General features: G+C 37.6%; 1 pseudogene; it reads right to left on the minus strand.

Moving 5' to 3' along the window:
• Positions 1-2,333: 2,333 nt before the first annotated feature.
• Positions 2,334-2,543, minus strand: LOC138991288 (small nucleolar RNA SNORA70; annotated as a pseudogene).
• Between the last annotated feature and the right edge of the window lie 17,373 nt (positions 2,544-19,916).

Here is a 19,916-nt window from a genome sequence, read left to right on the forward strand (position 1 = left end):
TAAAGAAAGCTGATGAAACAGACTTGAAAGTACCAAAGTGAACCATATGTAACTTAACAAATATGGTTGGAAGAAAAGGATACCCTTTATAGAAAGAAAGAAACTTCAGCCAACTTTGGGTTGGGAAGATCCCCTGGATCAGGGAAAGGCTACCCACTCCAGTATTCTGGCCTGGACAATTCCATGGACTATAGAGTTCATGGGGTCGCAAAGAGTCAGACACAACTGAGCAGCTTTCACTTTCATAGAACTATCAGTTCAGTTCAGCTCAGTCATGTCCAACTCTTTGCGACCCCATGAATCGCAGCATGCCAGGCCTCCCTGTCCACCACCAACTCCTGGAGTCCACCCAAACCCATGTCCATTGAGTCGGTGTTGCCGTCCAACCATCTCATCCTCTGTCGTCCCCTTCTCCTCCTGTTCTCAATCTTGCCCAGCATCAGGGTCTTTCAAATGAGTCAGCTCTTCGCATCAGGTGGCCAACGTATTGGAGTTTCAGAACTAACTGTATTTAAGCATTAAAACTGTGAAAATATAGAAGCAGAAATAATACAATACAGGAGAAAAATTCTGCACAATTGGAGTGGGCCAAGATTTCTTAGTTTACAGTAAAAAGAAAAGTGGAAAAAAAAATTGTTAAAGTGGCTTTATCAAAATTAAAACTTCCTAAAATTTTGCCATTAAGAAAATGAAAAAGCAAGCTATAGGATGCAAGAAAAAAATATTTCTTTCTTCCTTTTTTTTTCTGCAGTACCACTATATCTTGAAAATTATCTTATTGATTGCATTACAATCAACATTGTTTTATTTTAGTTTTTAAAAATCAGTATACTGAAGACTATCATGGTGACTATTTCACTAGGGATAAATAAGTTATCAATTGCGATGATATAAAACTAACTCTTTTTTAGGGCAAAATTGCATGCATTTGTTTTAATGAAGATATTTATATTCCAAATAGTTGGCCATTTGCATGGAAATTAGAATATGGTGGTTACAATGACTTATTAAATTGGCTACCAGACCACAATGAAGAAAAAAATCAATTAAAAAGCATATATAACCTATAGCATTTATTTGTATTATACCATTAACATATTTTCCTAGATTTAGCATTAATAATATTCTGTTTTCTGTAGAGAGTCTATCCAAGTGAAATGAAAGGCTTTGAGTACATTTTATGCCATGCACAAAATATCTGTGCTTATTTCTACTATGTAGCTGATGGACCATAAAGCATGATGCCAGATATAAAACAGAGCTGTTAAAATGTACCACATCATTTTATAGATTAGGAAAGTGCTAAAATGATATGATATTTCAAAGATGTCACAAAAATTAAGCAAAATGACCCCACCAAGCCTTTTTTAGTTTTAACAATGCAGCCCCTCATAATTTAAACCACTCCTTTGATATTTAACGCAAAACCCATAGAAAATCCTCATTTTTATGAAAGAAGAAACATAACTAAAGTGCACCTTCCTTTTTTGCTTCAAAAATATCTGGTGAAGGAGAAATAGTACAGTCTTGGAAGTTCAACAAACCTAGTTTTAAATTTTTGAATTGCCCTGAACTGACTATGGAGGTCAATAATTTCTCTGGACAACAGCAAGAGTTGATATATCAATCCCAATAGGGTTGATCTGAGGATTTAAGATATGAGCCAGACATATGATAAATATTTTCTCCAACTCTCCAAGACTGAAATATAGGAATTGAATATTCCAGTAGACACAATTAAGGGTGGTAGCATGGCAAGCTACATGTGAAAGTGTGGGTTCTGTTTTCCCAGAAATAATTATGCCAATTTTGGCCTATTTTTATTTTGACATATGTTCATTTTTAGGCATTAAAGTAAAACTGAATGTGCTTGTCATCAAATAATGAATTGAAAGAAGATATTTGAGATAAAACAATAACTATTAGTTTTTTTTGACAGGAAAGTAGGATTGATTGGTGGGCATAATTAAGGAGTGAACAGCACCAATGCTCTCATGAGTGCAAGGCCAGCCATTTGTCCAGGAGACCACAATTAGGGATGCATCAGATGAGCTGCTTTTCTGCCACCATGTTTTCAAATTCATCTGCATTAAACTTAGTAAATCTCCACTTATTGGAGATATGGACTTTCGGCTCCAAAGGAACTTGAACTTGGCCCTGCAGACTGTCTCAATCACGTGTTCCTTGCTCTACAGCTTGGTGCAGATATAGACTTATGACTTGTCCAATGTGGACCCTGGCCAGTGTGCCCTGAGGCTTTCCAAAGGCAGTGCACATGTCTGTCTGGAGCCTAGACAGGGAACGGCATGCCAGTCTTGGTGTCCACTGAAAAGAGTTGTCTCCAAGGTCCCTTATGGCTACCTGTACAGGCAACAGGCTGCATACACTACCAAGGACTAAGCTATGAGGCAGGCATATGATAAATATTTTATCTAACTCTCCAAGATTGAAATATAGGAATTAAATATTCCAGTAGCTGTCTGCAGCTACTGCACACTGGGCCCTCATGGGGAAAAGAGCACAGTTGGCTTAACTGGCTGCAAAAATAGCTATCATTAATAAAATTATACTCTCATTGCATTTTAAAAACTTATGAATAGAAGAAAGGAAGACACATAGCTTCACTTGCATAATATTTCATATCTTATAGATCAATTGCATATATTGTTTTATATACAGCTCTTGATATATCTCATATTATCCCTACTTGCTTTATTCTGTTTTCCAGATCCTATCTTCATTCTGAGAGAGGCACAATACAGGAATAATAGACTCAATATTCTTCTCCCATATCCATAGTCACTGTATTAGTTTCTCACAGCTCCTATAACAAATTACCAAAATAAGAGTGGTTTAAAACAACAGAACTTTTCTCTCGCACTTCTGGATGCCAGAAATTCAAAAGCCAATATATGGTTGAATTACACTACCTCTGTGGTACGTAGAGATTCCCTCTTGCCTATTTCCAGCTTCTAGTGGTTCAAGATTTCCTGGGTTTGTGGATGCATAACTCCAAAATCTGCCTCTGTCTCCATGAAATCTTACATTGTTACATTTTTCTTACAAGGATACCTGCCACTGGATTTAGAGCCCACCTGGATAAATGCGGATGATTTCATCCTGAAATTTTTAATTAACATCTGCAAAGACCCGTTTCCAAATAAAATGACACATCCTTAAGTTACTGAGGTCAGGATATTGGTTTTTGTTTTTGGAGGAGCTTCTATTCTAGGCATTACTCTTACCTTTTCAGTTTTTCATTCAGCCATAGCATTTCTTTTTTTTTTTTTTAATTTTTAAAATTAATTTTATTTTAATTAAAGGCTAATTACTTTACAATATTGTGGTGGTGTTTGCCATACACTGACAAGAATTAGCCACAGGTGTACCTGTGTCCCTCCATCCCTAAACCCCTTCCCTCCCCATCCCATCCCTCTGGATTGTTCCAGTGCACCAGCTTTGAGTGTCCTATTTCATGCATTGCATTTGAACTGGTCATCCATTTCATTTATAGTAATATACGTTTCAATGCTATTCTCTCAAATCGTCCCTCCTTCACCATCACCCACAGAGCCCAAAAGTCTCTTCTTTATATCTGTGTCTCTTTTGTTGTCTTGCAAATAGGGTCATCATTACCATCTTTCTAAATTCCATATATATGCATTAATATACTGTATTGATGTTTTTCTTTCTGACTTACTTCACTCTGTATAATACGCTGCAGTTTCATCCACCTCATTAGAACTGACTAAAATGTGTGTTTTTTTAAATAATGAGTAATATTCCATTGTGTATATGTACCACAACTTTCTTATCCATTCATCTGCCAATGGACATCTAGCTTGCTTACATGTCCTAGCTATTGTAAACATTGCTGCAATGAACATTGAGGTATACATCTGTCTTTTAATTATGGGTTCCTCTGTGTGTATGCCCAGCAGTGGGATTGCTGAGTTGTACAGGCAGTTCTATTTCCAGTTTTTTAAGGAATCTCCACACTATTCTCTATAGTGGTGCTACTAATCTGTAATTCCACCAACAGTGTAAGAGGGTTGCCTTTTCTCCGCACCCTCCCCAGCATTTACTGTTTGTAGACATTTTGATAGCAGCCATTCTGACTGGCGTATGATGGTACCTCACTGTGGTTTTGATTTGCATTTCTCTGATGAGTGATGTTGAGCATCTTTTCATGTGTTTGTTAGCCATCTGTATGTCTTCTTTGGAGAAATGTTTGTTTAGTTCTTTGGCCCATTTTTTGATTGGGTCCTTTATATTTCTGGTATTGAGCTGCATGAGTTGTGTGTATATTTTGGAGATTAATTCATCAGTTGCTTTGTTTGCTACTATTTTCTCCAATTCTGAAAGCTGTCTTTTCACCTTGCTTATAGTTTCCTTCATTGTGAAAAAGCTTTTAAGTTTAATTAGGTCCCATTTGTTTATTTTTGCTTTTATGTCCATTACTCTGGGAGGTAGGTCATAGAAGATTTCGCTGTGATTTATGTCAGAGAGTGTTCTGCCTGTTTTCCTCTAGGAGTTTTATAGTTTCTGGTCTTACATTTAGATCTTTAATCCATGTTGAGTTTACTTTTGTGTATGGTCTTAAAAAGTGTTCTAGTTTCATTCTTTTACAGGTGATTGACCAGTATCCCCAGCACCACTTGTTGAAGAGATTGTCTTTTTTCCATTGCATATTTTTGCCTTTTTTGTCAAAAATAAGGTGTCCATAGGTGCATGGATCTATCTCTGGGCTTTCTATTTTGTTCCATTGATCTATATTTCTATTTTTGTGCCAGTACCATACTATCTTGATGACTGTAGCTCTGTAGTATAGTCTGAAATCAGGCAGGTTTATTCCTCCAGTTCCACTCTTCTTTCTCAAGATTGCTTTGGCTATTTGAGTTTTTGTGTGTGTGTGTGTGTATTTCCATACAAATTGTGAAATTATTTGTCTAGTTCTGTGAAAAATACCATTGGTAGCTTGACAGGGGATCTATAGATTGCTTTGTGTAGGATACTCATTTTTAGTATATTGATTCTTCCAATCCATGAGCATGGTATATTTCTCCATCTATTTGTGTCCTCTTTGATTTCTTTCATCAGTGTTTATAGTTTCCTATATATAGATCTTTTGTTTCTTTAGATAAATTTATTCCTAAGTAAAAATGTTTTCTTTTGTTGCAATGGTGAATGGGATTGTTTTCCTAATTTCTCTTTTTGTTTTCTTATTGTTAGTATAAGGAATGCAAGGAATTTGTGTATTTATTTTATATCCTGCAACTTTACTATATTCATTGATTAGCTCTAGTAATTTTCTGGTAGTGTCTTTAGGGTTTTCTGTGTAGAAGATCATGTCATCTGCAAACAATGAGAGTTTTACTTCTTCTTTTCTAATCTGGATTCCTTTTATTTCTTTTTCTTCTCTAATTTCTGTGCCTAGGGCTTCCAAAACTATGTTGAATAGTAGTGGTGGGAGTGGGCACCCTTGTCTTGTTCCTGATTTTAGAGGAAATGCTTTCATTTTTTGCCATTGAGGATGATGTTTGCTGTGTGTTTATCGAATATGGCTTTAATTCTGTTGAGATATGTTCCTTCCATGCCTGCTTTCTGGAGACTTTTTAATCATAAATGGGTATTGAATTCTGTCAAAGGCTTTCTCTGTATCCATTGAGATAATCATATTTTTTTTTATCTTTCAATTTGTTAATATGGTGTTGCACATTGATTTATTTCCAAATATTGACGAATCCTTGCCTCTCTGGGATAAAGCCCACTTATTCATGATGTATAATCTTTTTAATATGTCAATGGATTATATTTGTTAGAATTTTGTTGAGGATTTTTGCATCTATGTTCATCAGTGATATTGGCCTGTAGTTTTCTTTTTTGCGGCATCTTTATCTGGTTTTGGTATTAGGGTGATGGTGGCCTCATGGAATGAGTGGGAGATTACCTTCCTCTGCAATGTTCTGGAAGAGTTTGAGTAGGACAGGTGTTAGCTCCTCTAAATTTTGGTAGAATTCATCAGTGAAGATGTCTGGCCCTGGGCTCTTGTTTATTGGAAGAATTTTGAGTACAGTTTTGATTTTCATGCTTGTAATGGGTCTGTTAAGATTTTCTATTTCTTCTTTGTTCAGTTTTGGAAAGTTATACTTTTCTAAGAATTTGTCCATTTCTTCCCAGTTGTCTATTTTGTTGGCATATAGTTGTTGATAGTAGTCTCTAATGATCCTTTGTATTTCTGTGTTGTCTGTTGTGATTTTTCCAATTTCATTTCTAATTTTGTTGATTTGATCCTTCTCTCTTTTTTTCTTGATGAATCTGGCTAATGGTTTGCCTATTTATCTTCTCAAAGAACCAGCTTTTATTTTTGTTGATTTTTGCTATAGTCTCCTTCATTTCTTTTTCACTTATTTCTGCTTTGATTTTTATGATTCCTTTCCTTCTACTCACTTTGGGGTTCTTCATTTCTTCGTTTTCTAGTAGCTTTAGGTGTGAAGTTAGATTATTTATTTGAATTTTCTCTTGTTTCTTAAGGTAAGCTTGTATTGCTATGAACCTTCCTTTTAGCACCACCTTTACTGAATCCTGTAGGTTTGGGTTGTAGTGTTTTCATTTTCATTTATTTCCATGCATATTTTGATTTCCTTTTTTTATTTCTTCCGTGATTTGTTGGTTATTTAGAAGTGTGTTGTTTAGCCTCCGTATGTTTGTATTTTTAATTTTTTTTTTTTTTCCCCCCTGTAGTTGACATCTAATCTTTCCTGTAGTTGGCATTGTGATCAAAAAAGATGCTTGAAATTCTTTCAATTTTTTGAATTTACCAAGGCTAGATTTATGGCCTAGATTCTGATCTATCCTAGAGAATGTCCTGTGTGCACTTGAGAAAAAAGGTGAAATGCATTGTTTTGGGGTGAAATGTCTTATAGTTATCAAAGAGATCTAACTAGTCCATTGTATCATTTAAAGTTTGTATTTCCTTGCTAATTCTCTGTTTGGTTGATCTATCCATAGATGTGAGTGGGGTATTAAATTCTCTCACTGTTATTGTGTTACTATTAATTTCCCCTTTCATACTTGTTAGCCTTTGCCTTAGATATTAAGGTGCTCCTATGTTGGGTGCATATATATTTATAATTGTTATATCTTCTTCTTGGATTGATCCTTTGATCATTATGTAGTGTCCTTCTTTGTCTCTTTTCATGGTCTTCATTTCAAAGTCTATTTTATCTGATATGAGTATTGCTACTCCTGCTTTCTTTTGGTCTCCATTTTGCATGAAATGGCTTTTTCCATCCCTTCACTCTCAGATTGTATGTGTCCCTTGGTTTGAGGTGGGGTCTCTTGTAGGGGTTTTGTTTTTGTATCTGTTCAGCCAGTCTTTGTCTTTTGGTTGGGGCATTCAATCCATTTACATTTAAGGTATTTATTGTTAAGTATGATCCCATTGCCATTTACTTTGTTGTTCTGGGTTCGATTTTATAAACCTTTTCTGTGTTTCCTGTCTAGAGAAAACCCTTCAGCATTTGTTGAACGGCTGGTTTTGTGGTGCTGAATTCTCTCAGCTTTTGCTTGTCTGTAAGCTTTTGATTTTGCCTTCATATTTGAATGAGATCCTTGCTGGGTATAGTAATCTGGGTTGTAGGTTTTTCTCTTTTGTCACTTTTAGTATGTCCTGCCATTCCCTTCTGGCCTGAAGAGTTTCTATTGAAAGATCAGCTGTTATCCTTATAGGGATCCCCTGTGTGTTATTTGTTGCTTTTCCCTTGTTGCTTTTAATATTTGCTATTTGTGTTTGATCTTTGTTCATTGATTAATATACGTCTTGTGTGTTTTGGCTTGGGTTTATCCTGTTTGGGACTCTCTGGGTTTCTTGGACTTGGATGCCTATTTCCTTCCTCATAATAGGGGAGCTTTCAACTATTACCTCCTTAAGTATTTTCTCATGCCCTTTCTTTTTGTCTTCTTCTGGGACACCTATGATTTGAGTGTTGGGGCATTTAACATTATCCCAGAGGTCTCTGATGTTGTCCTCCTTACTTTTAATTCTTTTTTCCTCTCTGCTTCATTTATTTCCACCATTCTATCTTCTGCCTCCCTTATCCTCCCTTCTGTCTCAGTTATTCTATGGTTGATTCCCTCCAGAGTGGTTTTGATCTCAGTTATTGCATTATTCATTATTGATTGACTGTTCTTTATTTCTTCTAGGTCCTTGTTAAACATTTCTTGCATCTTCTCAATCCTTGTCTCTATTTATTTATAACTCCATTTTGTTTTCAAGATTTTGGATCATCTTTCTATCGTTATTTTGAATTATTTTTCAGGTAGACTCCCTATCTCCTCCTCTTTGGTTTGGTTTGGTGGGTATTTATCATGTTCCTTTACCTGATGAATATATCTCTGCCTTTTCATTTTGTTTAGATTGCTGTGTTTGGGGTGCCCGTTCTGTAGACTGGAAGTTCATGGTTCCTCTTTATTGTGGAGCCTGCTCCCTGTGGGTGGGGTTGAACTAGTAGTGTGTCAAGGTTTCCTGGTTGGGAAAGCTTATGTCTGTGTTCTGGTGGGTGGAACTGGATCTTTTCTCTCTGGAGTGAAGTGTCCAGTAGTGCACTTTTGGGTGTCTATGGGTTTGGCATGGCTTTGGGAAGCCTGTCTTTTAATGCTCAGACCTGTGTCCCTGCTTTGCTGGAGAATTAACATGGTATGTTTTGCACTGGAACTTTTTGGCTCTTGGATGGAGCTTGGTTTTAGTGTAGGTATGGAGACTTTTGGGTGAACTTTTGTCTATTGATGTTCCCTTGAATCAGCAGTTCTCTGATGTTCTCAAGTTTTGAAGTTAAGCCTCCTGCCTTTGGCTTCTAGTCTTTCTCTTACAGTAGCCTCAAGGCTTCTCCATCCATACAGTATAGATGATAAAAAGTCTAGGTTAATGGTAAAAAATTCTCCACAATGAGGGACACCCAGAGAGATTCACAGAGTTACATAGAGAACAGGGAGGAGGGAGATAGGGGTGACCAGGAGGAGAAGAGGGGGAGTCAAAGGGGAGAGGCCAATCTAGCCAGTAACCAGTTCCCTAAGTGTTCTCCACAGCCCAGAACACTCAGAGAAATTCACAAATTAGAGAAGAGAAGGGGGAGGGAGGAGACATAGGTTAACTGAGGGAGAAAATGGACAGTCAAAAGGGGAGGGAGTAATCAAGCCAGTAATTACATCCCTAAGTGAAAATGGATACTGAAGATTAGATTCTTAAAGGTACAAAATTAATAACAAATATCAAAAAGTAAAGATTAAAAATCTAGAATAGAGGTTAGACCCCAAAAACTACAATATAAAAAATACAAAACAAAATCAATCACAAAATTGAAATAAATATATATATATATATATATAAATTTCCTTTAAAAATAGGTCTTTTTCCCAAGGTAATAGTAGGTTATAAAAATGAAAATTAAAAGAGTAATAAAGGACTTAAAAATTAAAAAGTGATAATAATAAAAATATATCTAGGAATTTCTCTGGAGCTGTTGTGGGCAGTGTGGGGTCATTTCAGTGTCAGATAGTTCCTTGTTCCCACTTGTACTTATTTTCAAGGTCCATAGACCCCCCTCCTGTGCCCAGTCAATGTTAACTACAGGGTTTTAATCTGTTCCACCTGTTACTTCCAGAGCGGTTCCCTCTTCTTTATTTTGACTTCCTTTGTTTGCAAGTCTCCTCATTATCTAATTTCCACCCTAACGCAAGAGGATGAACGTGGTCACTTACTTAGGCTCACTAGTTCTGTTGTGTTGTGCAGAGGGAGGGACACTGCAAACAAATATCAATGGCATGTGTGGGGAGTGCTCACAGTGTATGGAGCATTCTGGGTTTGCCCCAGCTCATGGCAGTACATGCTTCCCATGTCTACACTTCTCAGGCTCCAGGGTGCTCTGCAAGGGCACTGTCCGGAGTGGGCCTTGCGTTTTGTGCCCTTCCCAGGTCTGAGCAACTTAGGCGACCAGGTGATTGGTGAGTGCACTTTCCAGGTGGGCCGTGCATCTTAATCATCTCCCTGGTCCCAGCTGCTTGGTTTTCCAGGTGTGCTGTGAGAGCACCATCTCAGGTGTGCCATTTGTCTCCTCTGGGGAGCTGATTTCAGGCTGTGACCCTCTTGGTGGATGTCAATCATTCAAGATCTCAAGAAGACGTGGTTAGCATCTGGGAGCCTGCTCACAGTTTGGTGGAAGATGCCATCTCTGGGGCCAAGACAGGAGCAGCCCCTTGCCTTTGGCTCTGGCTGTCACACACCTGCCTCTCTACCTCAGTGTGGGGGTAGGGGGTACGGGAAGGGGCCTGTAAGCAGCCAGCTAGCTCTCCTTTGGTATTCGCTCAATCCTTTGTTCCATGAGCAGGCCAGGCTGTGCACTAGTTTAGCGCCTTTCACGGCAAAGTTCTTTTTTCTCTCTCTCTGGCAATCCCACAGTTTGGTTTACTATCTCGTGTTAGTTCCCTCAGATTGTCCTCGGGGCATTCAGGCCCAGTCCTTACCCTAAGCACTGATGATACAGCCCGCACCTCACTGCCCAGCCCTTGCTCACTGGTGGCAGATGCGAGCATCTGGGCTACTTCTCTGCTGGCAGTTGCAGTTAGGCATGTATTCTGTGTTTTTGTTTTTTTTTTTTTTTTCTCTTTCTCCTGGTTATGCTGCCCTCTGAGGTTCCAAAACTCCCCACAGATCCACCTCTGAGAGGGCTTCCTACTGTATGGAAACTTCTCTTTCATGACTCCCTCCCCAGGTCTCTAACTCTTTTGTCTCTTTTTGTCTTTTATATTTTGTCCTACCTCCTTCTGAAGCAAATAGACTGCCTTTCTGGGTGCCTGGTGTCCTCTACCAGTATTCAGAAGTTGTTTTGTGGAAGTTGCTCAGCATCCAAATGATCTTTTGATGAATTTGTGGGGAAGAAAGTGGTCTCCCCATCCTATTTCTCTGCCATCTTGGGACTGCTCACAGCCTTTCTTGTAGTTTTTTTTGTAATTTATTCTAGTCTTCCTCATAGAAACATCACTTTTTCTATATGTTCCTGCAAAACTGTAAGACCCTTCCTTGATCCATTTTCATTCCTAGAAATGCCCATAAATTGTTTTCTTATAAATGTCCTGACACACACAGAGAACTACTTTCTTATAAATTCACAGTATCACATGAAGCCAGGCTACAAGTACTCATTGGCAATCTATTTAGATTTTTCTAATTAGATCTCTCAATCTAAACAGATTGTTTTAGCCTTTCTTTTTTCAAATGTCTTATTCTGAAGTTTCCTCATTCCCTTTCATCAAATAGCTAGTCAAAACAAATACCCTCAGCTTTCTTTAATAAAATTCATCCTCCTGACCCTCTCCTTGTTCACCACTCACAGTGGAACAGGCAACTTCACCTTCTACCACAACCTGTGCCTCCCATCTCATGGTGTATCAGGGCTCCCTTAGACCACCCCAAGTTTCAACAGTTCATGAGATGGGCTCACAAGACTCAGAATATAATTGTGCTCAGGTTATGATTTATTACAGAGGAAAGTATACAGGGCAAAATTAGCAAAGGGAAAAAGTAAACAAGGTGAAGTCCAGAGAAACCAGACACAAGTGCTGAGAGTCCTCTCAGAGGAGTTACACAGTGCATCTGAATCCCTTTAATGAGCAGTGGGGACATGTGTGCCATGTGATCTAACAGGATCTCAATACCAACGGGTTTACTGGGGGCCATCACTCAGGCAGGCACATTCTGCCTAGCACACACCAAGACCCAAGATTCCCAGAAGGATGGCAGATGTTCTGCACAAAACATACTTTTTTTTGCACTGAGAGTTTAGTCACAGTGAGCCCCTCTGTGCATAAATTTGAAAAATCTGATCCACACTCTTGGATGCCAACCACGGACCACCCTCGAAAGCAGACCTTTGTAAAGATTACATTCTCATGCCTTCCTCTCCTCAGGAGCCTTGCCCTTCATATATTATTCCCTTTCCTATCTGTACACCTTGGTCCTCTCTTTTTGCACATTCTTATCACCATTTAAATAATCTCACATCTTCAAGAATAAATATCCTCCCAACTCACATTTTCCTCCAGCCACCTCACTATCATTCTTTATCACTACCTTCACCTTCATATGTATTCAGTAACAATCTTGAAAGAATTCTGAACCCTACATTTTTCATTTCCTCAGTTAATTCTCATTCACCTAGCCACTCTCTAACTCTATCCAGAAGTGCTTCACTATAACTGCTGTAGTATAAATCACCCACTGATATTCTGGTTGCTAGATAAACCCAATGTTCTTACAGTTGTAAGCTGTCAGCAGCAAGGTAACTATTGGCATTGCATTCCTTTAGGGATGTTGCTCTTTTGTGACCTCTGGCCACTTCTCAGCCTTCTTTCCCTCTGTCCACCCTCTACTAGTTGATTTGGCATAGGGATTTTCCCAAACCTGCTTTTCCACCTCATATAACTGACTGGCCAACCTTCACTGGCCATGCATAAGTTGTCACATTCCCATTCACCTTTCCATTGTGGGTGAACACAATCCCTGGATTGATTTTAAAAAATAAGATAAGGAATCTAAAATTTCTCAAGTGATAAAAATATTTATTAAAAATCTACTAAAAACATGTGGTAAAGGGGTATACCCTTATGAAAGAAAATCTTAAGATCACATATTCCTCAGCCAAACTCATTAAGCAACTGACATAGGAATTGGTCCCTGTCATTTCTGGGATCTCATCCAGCCATCCAATTAAACAGGCTCTATGTGCCAGGGTTTGTATTAGCCACTGAAGGCAAACACATTTAATTGCTCAAACAGTATTTTATCCTTTCCCTTTACCTCTTACTAACAGTAGGGATTTCTAAGTTATTATGCAATTTCTTTGCCACAGAATTCCAAGGGGCATCATCTGCAAAAAGCGGACACTGAAACAAGATCCTTACTCTGTTTAAGGTAGCAATAAACCTAGCTCGAGACTTAATTAAGTGAACCCTGGAATCAGCATTTTAAAGCTCTCCTGATGATTCTAATGTCTTGCCAAAGTTGGAAGCACTGTTAAAGCTAGTCACCATAACAGCTTTCCTGTTTTCTAGATTTCTATATAGTGAAATGTGTCCAATTTGGACTAAGTCAGTTATAAGATGTCTGGATAGTGTTCTAAGAAAATGCTTGCTTTCCTGATAAGAACAGAATGAAAGCTGTTATATGATCCTTCCCATTCATCCCTCTGACTTATTTGAAAGCCGATAACACATTTGAAACTAGAGTAGCCATCAGGCAACAATATAATGACTAAAGCCAACAAGAAAGGCAATGCCAAAGAATGCTCAAACTACCGCACAATTGCACTCATCTTACACGCTAGTAAAGTAATGCTCAAAATTCTCCAAGCCAGGCTTCAGCAATACATGAACCATGAACTTCCAGATGTTCAAGCTGGTTTTAGAAAAGGCAGAGGAATCAGAGATCAAATTACCAACATCAGCTGGATCATGGAAAAAGCAAGAGTTCCAGAAAAACATCTACTTCTGCTTTATTGACTATGCCAAAGCCTTTGACTGTGTGGATCACAATAAACTGTGGAAAATTCTGAAAGAGATGGGAATACCAGACCACCTGACTTGCCTCTTGAGAAACCTATATGCAGGTCAGGAAGCAACAGTCAGAACTGGACATGGAACAACAGACTGGTTCCAAATAGGAAAAGGAGTACATCAAGGCTGTATATTTAACTTAGATGCAGAGTACACCATGAGAAATGCTGGGCTGGAAGAAACACAAGCTGGAATAAGATTGCTGGGAGAAATATCAATAACCTCAGAAATGCAGATGACACCACCCTTATGGCATAAAGAGAAGAGGAACTAAAAAGCCTCTTGATAAAAGTGAAAGAGGAGAGTGAAAAAGTTGGCTTAAAGCTCAACATTCAGAACACTAAGATCATGGCATCTGGTCCCATCACTTCATGGGAAATAGAGAGGGAAACAGTGGAAACAGTGTCAGACTTTATTTTTCTAGGCTCCAAAATCACTGCGGATGGTGATTGCAGCCATGAAATTAAAAGATGCTTGCTCCTTGGAAGGAAAGTTATGACCAACCTAGATAGCAATATTCAAAAGCAGAGACATTACTTTGCCAACAAATGTCCGTCTAGTCAAGGCTATGGTTTTTCCTGTGGTCATGGATGGATGTGAGAGTTGGACTGTGAAGAAAGCTGAGCGCCGAAGAATTGATGCTTTTGAACTGTGGTGTTGGAGAAGACTCTTGAGAGTCCCTTGGACTGCAAGGAGATCCAACCAGTCCATTCTGAAGGAGATCAGCCCTGGGATTTCTTTGGAAGGAATGATGCTAAAGCTGAAACTCCAGTACTCTGGCCACCTCATGCGAAGAGTTGACTCATTGGAAAAGACTCTGATGCTGGGAGGGATTGGGGGCAGGAGGAGAAGGGGACGACAGAGGATGAGATGGCTGGATGACATCACCAACTCGATAGACATGAGTTTGAGTGAACTCCGGGAATTGGTGATGGACAGGGAGGCCTGGTGTGCTGCGATTCATGGGGTCCCAAAGAATTGGACACGACTGAGTGACTGAACTGAACTGAAAGCCAACAAGCTAATGATGGTACAGCAGAAAGGCCAAGAATCTGTACAAGGTTGTATTGCTAAACAACTAAATTAACTCCTACCTATAAAATTGTGTGAAAAATAGCAACTCTTTTATTTAAGCTACCATTAATTATTAGTTGCATTATCTGTAGCCCTGAAGTACCACTATTTGGTTTTACTTCAAGTTTCTTTTTCAGGTACACAAGGGTAAAGTAGAAAAATCCCTTAGTGATTGAGATTCATTGCTAACAATGCTGCAGTCAGGTATTAACAATCAATTGTGATCAGGTTACATAAGCAGGGCTATTTTGAAAACATGCATGGCACTCAATTATCCTTCACAGGAAAAGAAGTAGTCTCCCTACTGCTAATCTATACTGCAAACAGTGACTCTTAGAAATAGTAGAATGAATAACAATAATAATAATATACAGCATTTACATGTACCAATTATGTCTTAAACACCCAACAGGCATCATTTCAATCTAATTCTGAAAACCACCCATTTTGATATTACTCCACTGTACATATGAAGAAAAAAAGGCTTAGAAAGATAAAATTAATTTACACATTGCTTGACACCTGTTAAGTGCTCTAGTCAAAATTTGAACTCAGACAGTCTTGATTCATAGGCTACTAATATGAAACCTTATCTAGTCCAAAGATTTACTGCAAATTCCAGAACAGTACATAACCATGACCTAGATACCATCAATAAAAATCTCACAGACAACAAAGGATTAACACACAACTCTAAATCTGAGCTTTCTCTTTTTTTGAAAAGAAAAAAAAAAGTTTCTATCATCTATAGAGGTATCTCAGGAAAGTTTTCTCTCACCCTGTATTTCTGCTTATCAAATCATCATATCCAGTCAACCACGAAATCACATAGGTTGATGATTTAAAAAATATATATATATGACCACATATTGGGTCACACAATTGAGTGGATAATTATCAGTATTTTAAAGATAAAACAGACATAACAGCTGAAAAAATCATATGATCAATAACTGTAATAAGTGCAGAATTCTACACACATTCATGATAAAAAAAACCTCTCATTTAAACTAGGAATAGAGGGAAACTTCTTCAACTTGATAAAGGATGTCTACAAAAACCTGCAGCTAACATCATAGTTAATGGTGAGAAACTTGAAACATTCCCACTAAGAACAGGTATAAAGCAAGGGTGACTTCTCTCACCATTCCTTTCTGACAGTATCCTGGGAATTTTAGCTCATGCAATAAGATAAGGCAAGGATGTAAGAAAGGAGCTAAGAATCTCAGATGACATGACTGTCTATGCAGAAAGTCTAAAAGAGTCTGGTAAAAAAAAAAAAAAAAGTCTGTAATTGCTTGCTGAAAAGCAATTACAGCAAGGATGCAGAATACAAGGTTAATATACAAAAGTCAATTGCTTATCTATATACCATCAATGAACAAAAGGAATTTGAAATTAAAGACACAATGCCATTTACACGTGCATCCACAAAAATAAAACATGCATGTATAAATCTGTCTAAATATAAATGTTTTACATGAGAAAAATTATAAAACTAATGAATGAAATAAAAATGAACCCAAAAAATGGAGAGAGGTTTCATTCTCATGGACAGCAGGATTCAGTGTTTTCAGGATGTCACTTCTTTCTAACTTGATCCATACATTCAATGTAATCTCAATCAAACTCCAAGCAAGTTATTTTGTGGATAGCAACAAAATGATTCTGAAGTTTATATGGAAAAGCAAAATAGCCAGAATAACCAGCACAGTATTGAAAAATAAAACAAAGTTGGAAGACTAACACTATCCAACTTTCAGACTTATCATAGAGCTATAGTAATCAAGAGAGTGATATTGGCCAAAAGTTAGACAAATTGATCAAAGGAACAGAATAGAGAACCCAGAAATGGACATCCGTGTATACAGTCAACTGATCTTTGACAAATGAATAAAGACAGGACAAAGCCTTTGTGGAGCAAAGACAGTTTTTCTATCACTTGAAAATGGTGATACGCATATGACTATACACACACACATATGAACTTAGACACAGACTTACAGGCTTCACAAAGATTCACAATGAATCACAGACTTAAATGTGAAACATAAAACTATAAAACCTTTATATGATAACAAAGGAGAAAATCTAGATGACCACAGATTTTTGTGATAAATATTTAGATACAACATAGTAGCCATGATTCATGGAAGAAGTAATTAATTAGTTGAACTTCATTAAAATTAGGAACTTCTGCTTTCAAAAGACAATTTCAAGGGAATGAGAAGACAAGTCACAGACTGGAAGAGATATTTACAAGAGATACATCTGACACAGGATCATTCTCCAAAATATATAAAGAAGTCTTAAACTTGAAAATAAGGAGATAAAAAACCCACTTTTCAATGCATGATACTGGATGCTTGGGGCTAGTGCACTGGGATGACCCAGAGGGATGGTATGGGGAGGGAGGAGGGAGGAGGGTTCAGGATGGGGAACACATGTATACCTGTGGCAGATTCATTTTGATATTTGGCAAAACTAATACAACTATGTAAAGTTTAAAAATAAAATTAAAAAAAAAAAAACAAATAAAATGCCATATAGAATGAATAAAAAAAAATTGGCTGAAGACTTGGACACCTTAAAAAAAGATATACAGATTGCAAATAAAAATATGAAAAGATGCTCTATATTGTATGTCATCAGGGAAATGCAAATTAAAACAACAACAAAATACCACTGTACATGTTTGAGAATGGCTAAAAATCAAAAACACTGACACAACAAAATGCTGGTAAGGGTGTAAAGCAAGGTTGGAATGCAAAATGGTACAGCGACTTTGGAAGACAGTTTTGAGGTTTCTTACAAAATTATACATGCTCTTGCGATATACCCTACATATCACATTTCCTTTGTAGTGACCCAAAGGAGTTAAAATGTATGTCCACAAAAACTCCTGCATGCATATGTTTATAGCAGGTTTCTTCATAATTGCCAAAACTTAGAAACAACCACAAGGTCCTTCAGTAGGTGAATAGAAAAGTAAACTGTGATAAAGTCAGGCAGTGGAATATTATGAAGAGATCAAGAGAGGAAGAAAGGAAGAGGAAAAAATGAGTTATACAGCAATAAAAAGACATGAAGGAACTCTAAGTGAAGGAAGTCACATTTGAAAAGACTATTGTATGATTCCAACTATACGACATTCTAGAAAAGGCAACAAATGTGTGTCTAAGCTATGTTTTTTCCAGTAGTCATATATGGATGTGAGAGTTGGATTATGAAGAAAGCTGAGTGCCAAAGAATTGATGCTTTTGAACTGTAGGGTTGGAGAAGACTCTTGAGAGTCCTTTGGACTGCAAGGAGATCCAACCAGTCAATCCTGAAGGAAATCAGTCCTGAATATTCATTGGAAGGACTGATGCTGAAGCTCCAATACTTTGGCCACCTGATGTGAAGAACTGCCTCACTGGAAAAGACCCTGATACTGGGAAAGACTGAAGGCAGGAAGAAAAAGGGATGACAGAGGATGAGATGGTTGGATGGTATTGCTGATTCAATGGACATGAGTTTGAGCAAGCTCCAGCCATTGGTGAAGGACAGGGAAGCCTGGTGTGTTGCAGTTCATGGGGTCGCAAAGAGTCGGACATTACAGAGCAATTGAATTGAACTGTAAAAAGGCAAGACTATGGACACAGTAAAAAGATCAGTAGTTGCCAGAAGATGTGAGGTATGGTAGAAGAGTGGATAAGCAGGTGGAGCACAGAGGATTTTTTAGGGCAGTGCAAACATTCTGTATGATACTGTAATGGTAGATACATGTCATTCTACATTTGTCCATCAAATGTTAACCCATCAAATGTACTACACCAAGACTGAACCATAATGTAAACTAAGGACTCTGGGTGATTATGATGTGTAGCCAGAGGTTCATCTACTATAGCAAATGTAGCAACTGTTGGGGGTGTTGATAATGAGGGAGACTATGCATGTGTGGGGGTAGGGGGCTTTATGGGAAATCTCTGCAACTTCCTCTCAAGTTTGCTGTGAACCTAAAACTGTCCTAAAAACCTAAAATCTTTGTTTAAAAAATCTTATGCTAAAAATAAAATCAGTTAATAAATATAAGATACTGATATAGATATATGCACATACGATATATGGATATATGTACAATTTGCATTTATATAATTGATACATGTGATTATATTGGATATATCACACACAGATACCTATAGGTAGTTGACAAGTAGGATGACAAATGAGCCAATCAATAATTTTGACATCTCTGCTTAGTGACCTTCTCTGTGCTACATGACCTGAAGGATAACTACAAAGGACTAAGTGTCTACAATTAGTTTGTAAGAAAGAAAAGAGGTTGAATAGAACTTTGTGGGAACAACTAAGGGCTCTGGCCTTAAAGTTCATAGGGCACTACTAGGGACACTCCTCTTGTTTTCAAGTCATCTCCTCTAGTGGCCTTTCATGGCATGTTCCCCCCCTGTTTTATCATTTGAGAATCCCTCTCTTTAGTGCTACTATTTCAGTTTACATTAACAAAAATGAAACCATCCCCAAAACCCTCTCTACTCCACTGTTTTCAGCCTTTTAAAACCAATTTTCCCTTGGCCAACACAGACCATGCCCTAATTTAATGTTGCTTAACATTAAAAAAGATTGATCTTGTTAATCAATAAAATAATGTGTTTCTTGTTTATTTATTTTAATTGAAGGATAGTTGTTTTCCAATACTGTGTTGGTTTCTGCCATTCATCAACATAAAATAATGTTTTTAATAAAAAATAAAACAGAAAATGTCAGAACCAATAGTGCATAGTATTCTCTGAAACAAACATTTTTCAGATATATGTGTGTGGGTGTGTGGGTGTAATGACAAGTGACACTAAACATATTTTCTATTTTAGCCAGTGGTCAAAATGTTTTAAAAGCTTTTTGTCAATTGTATCTCCTAAATAACTCTTGAATCCATCCATTCCCTCTCTTTCATTTAAATTTCTACTCTATTTCAGCATCATGAATTTTTCACAAACTTCCTAATTGTTCTCTTTGCCTCAGGTTTTTCCAATTAAAATCCATTTTCTGCGCTGCAGCCCTGATGAGTTTTCAAAAGAAAAAACTCCAACAATGTTGTACCTTTGAATATTCAGTTTTTTGTGCTTTTTGTTTTGGATTTTTGTTTTGCATTTTGGAATGAACTTTAAGTCTGAACTAACTTAACATGGAATATAATGCATTAAGTTCTAGAAGCTTCTTACCTCTCACCTCCT

This window comes from Bos mutus, chromosome 16 (genome assembly GCF_027580195.1).
Source record: "Bos mutus isolate GX-2022 chromosome 16, NWIPB_WYAK_1.1, whole genome shotgun sequence".
Lineage (NCBI taxonomy): Eukaryota > Metazoa > Chordata > Mammalia > Artiodactyla > Bovidae > Bos > Bos mutus.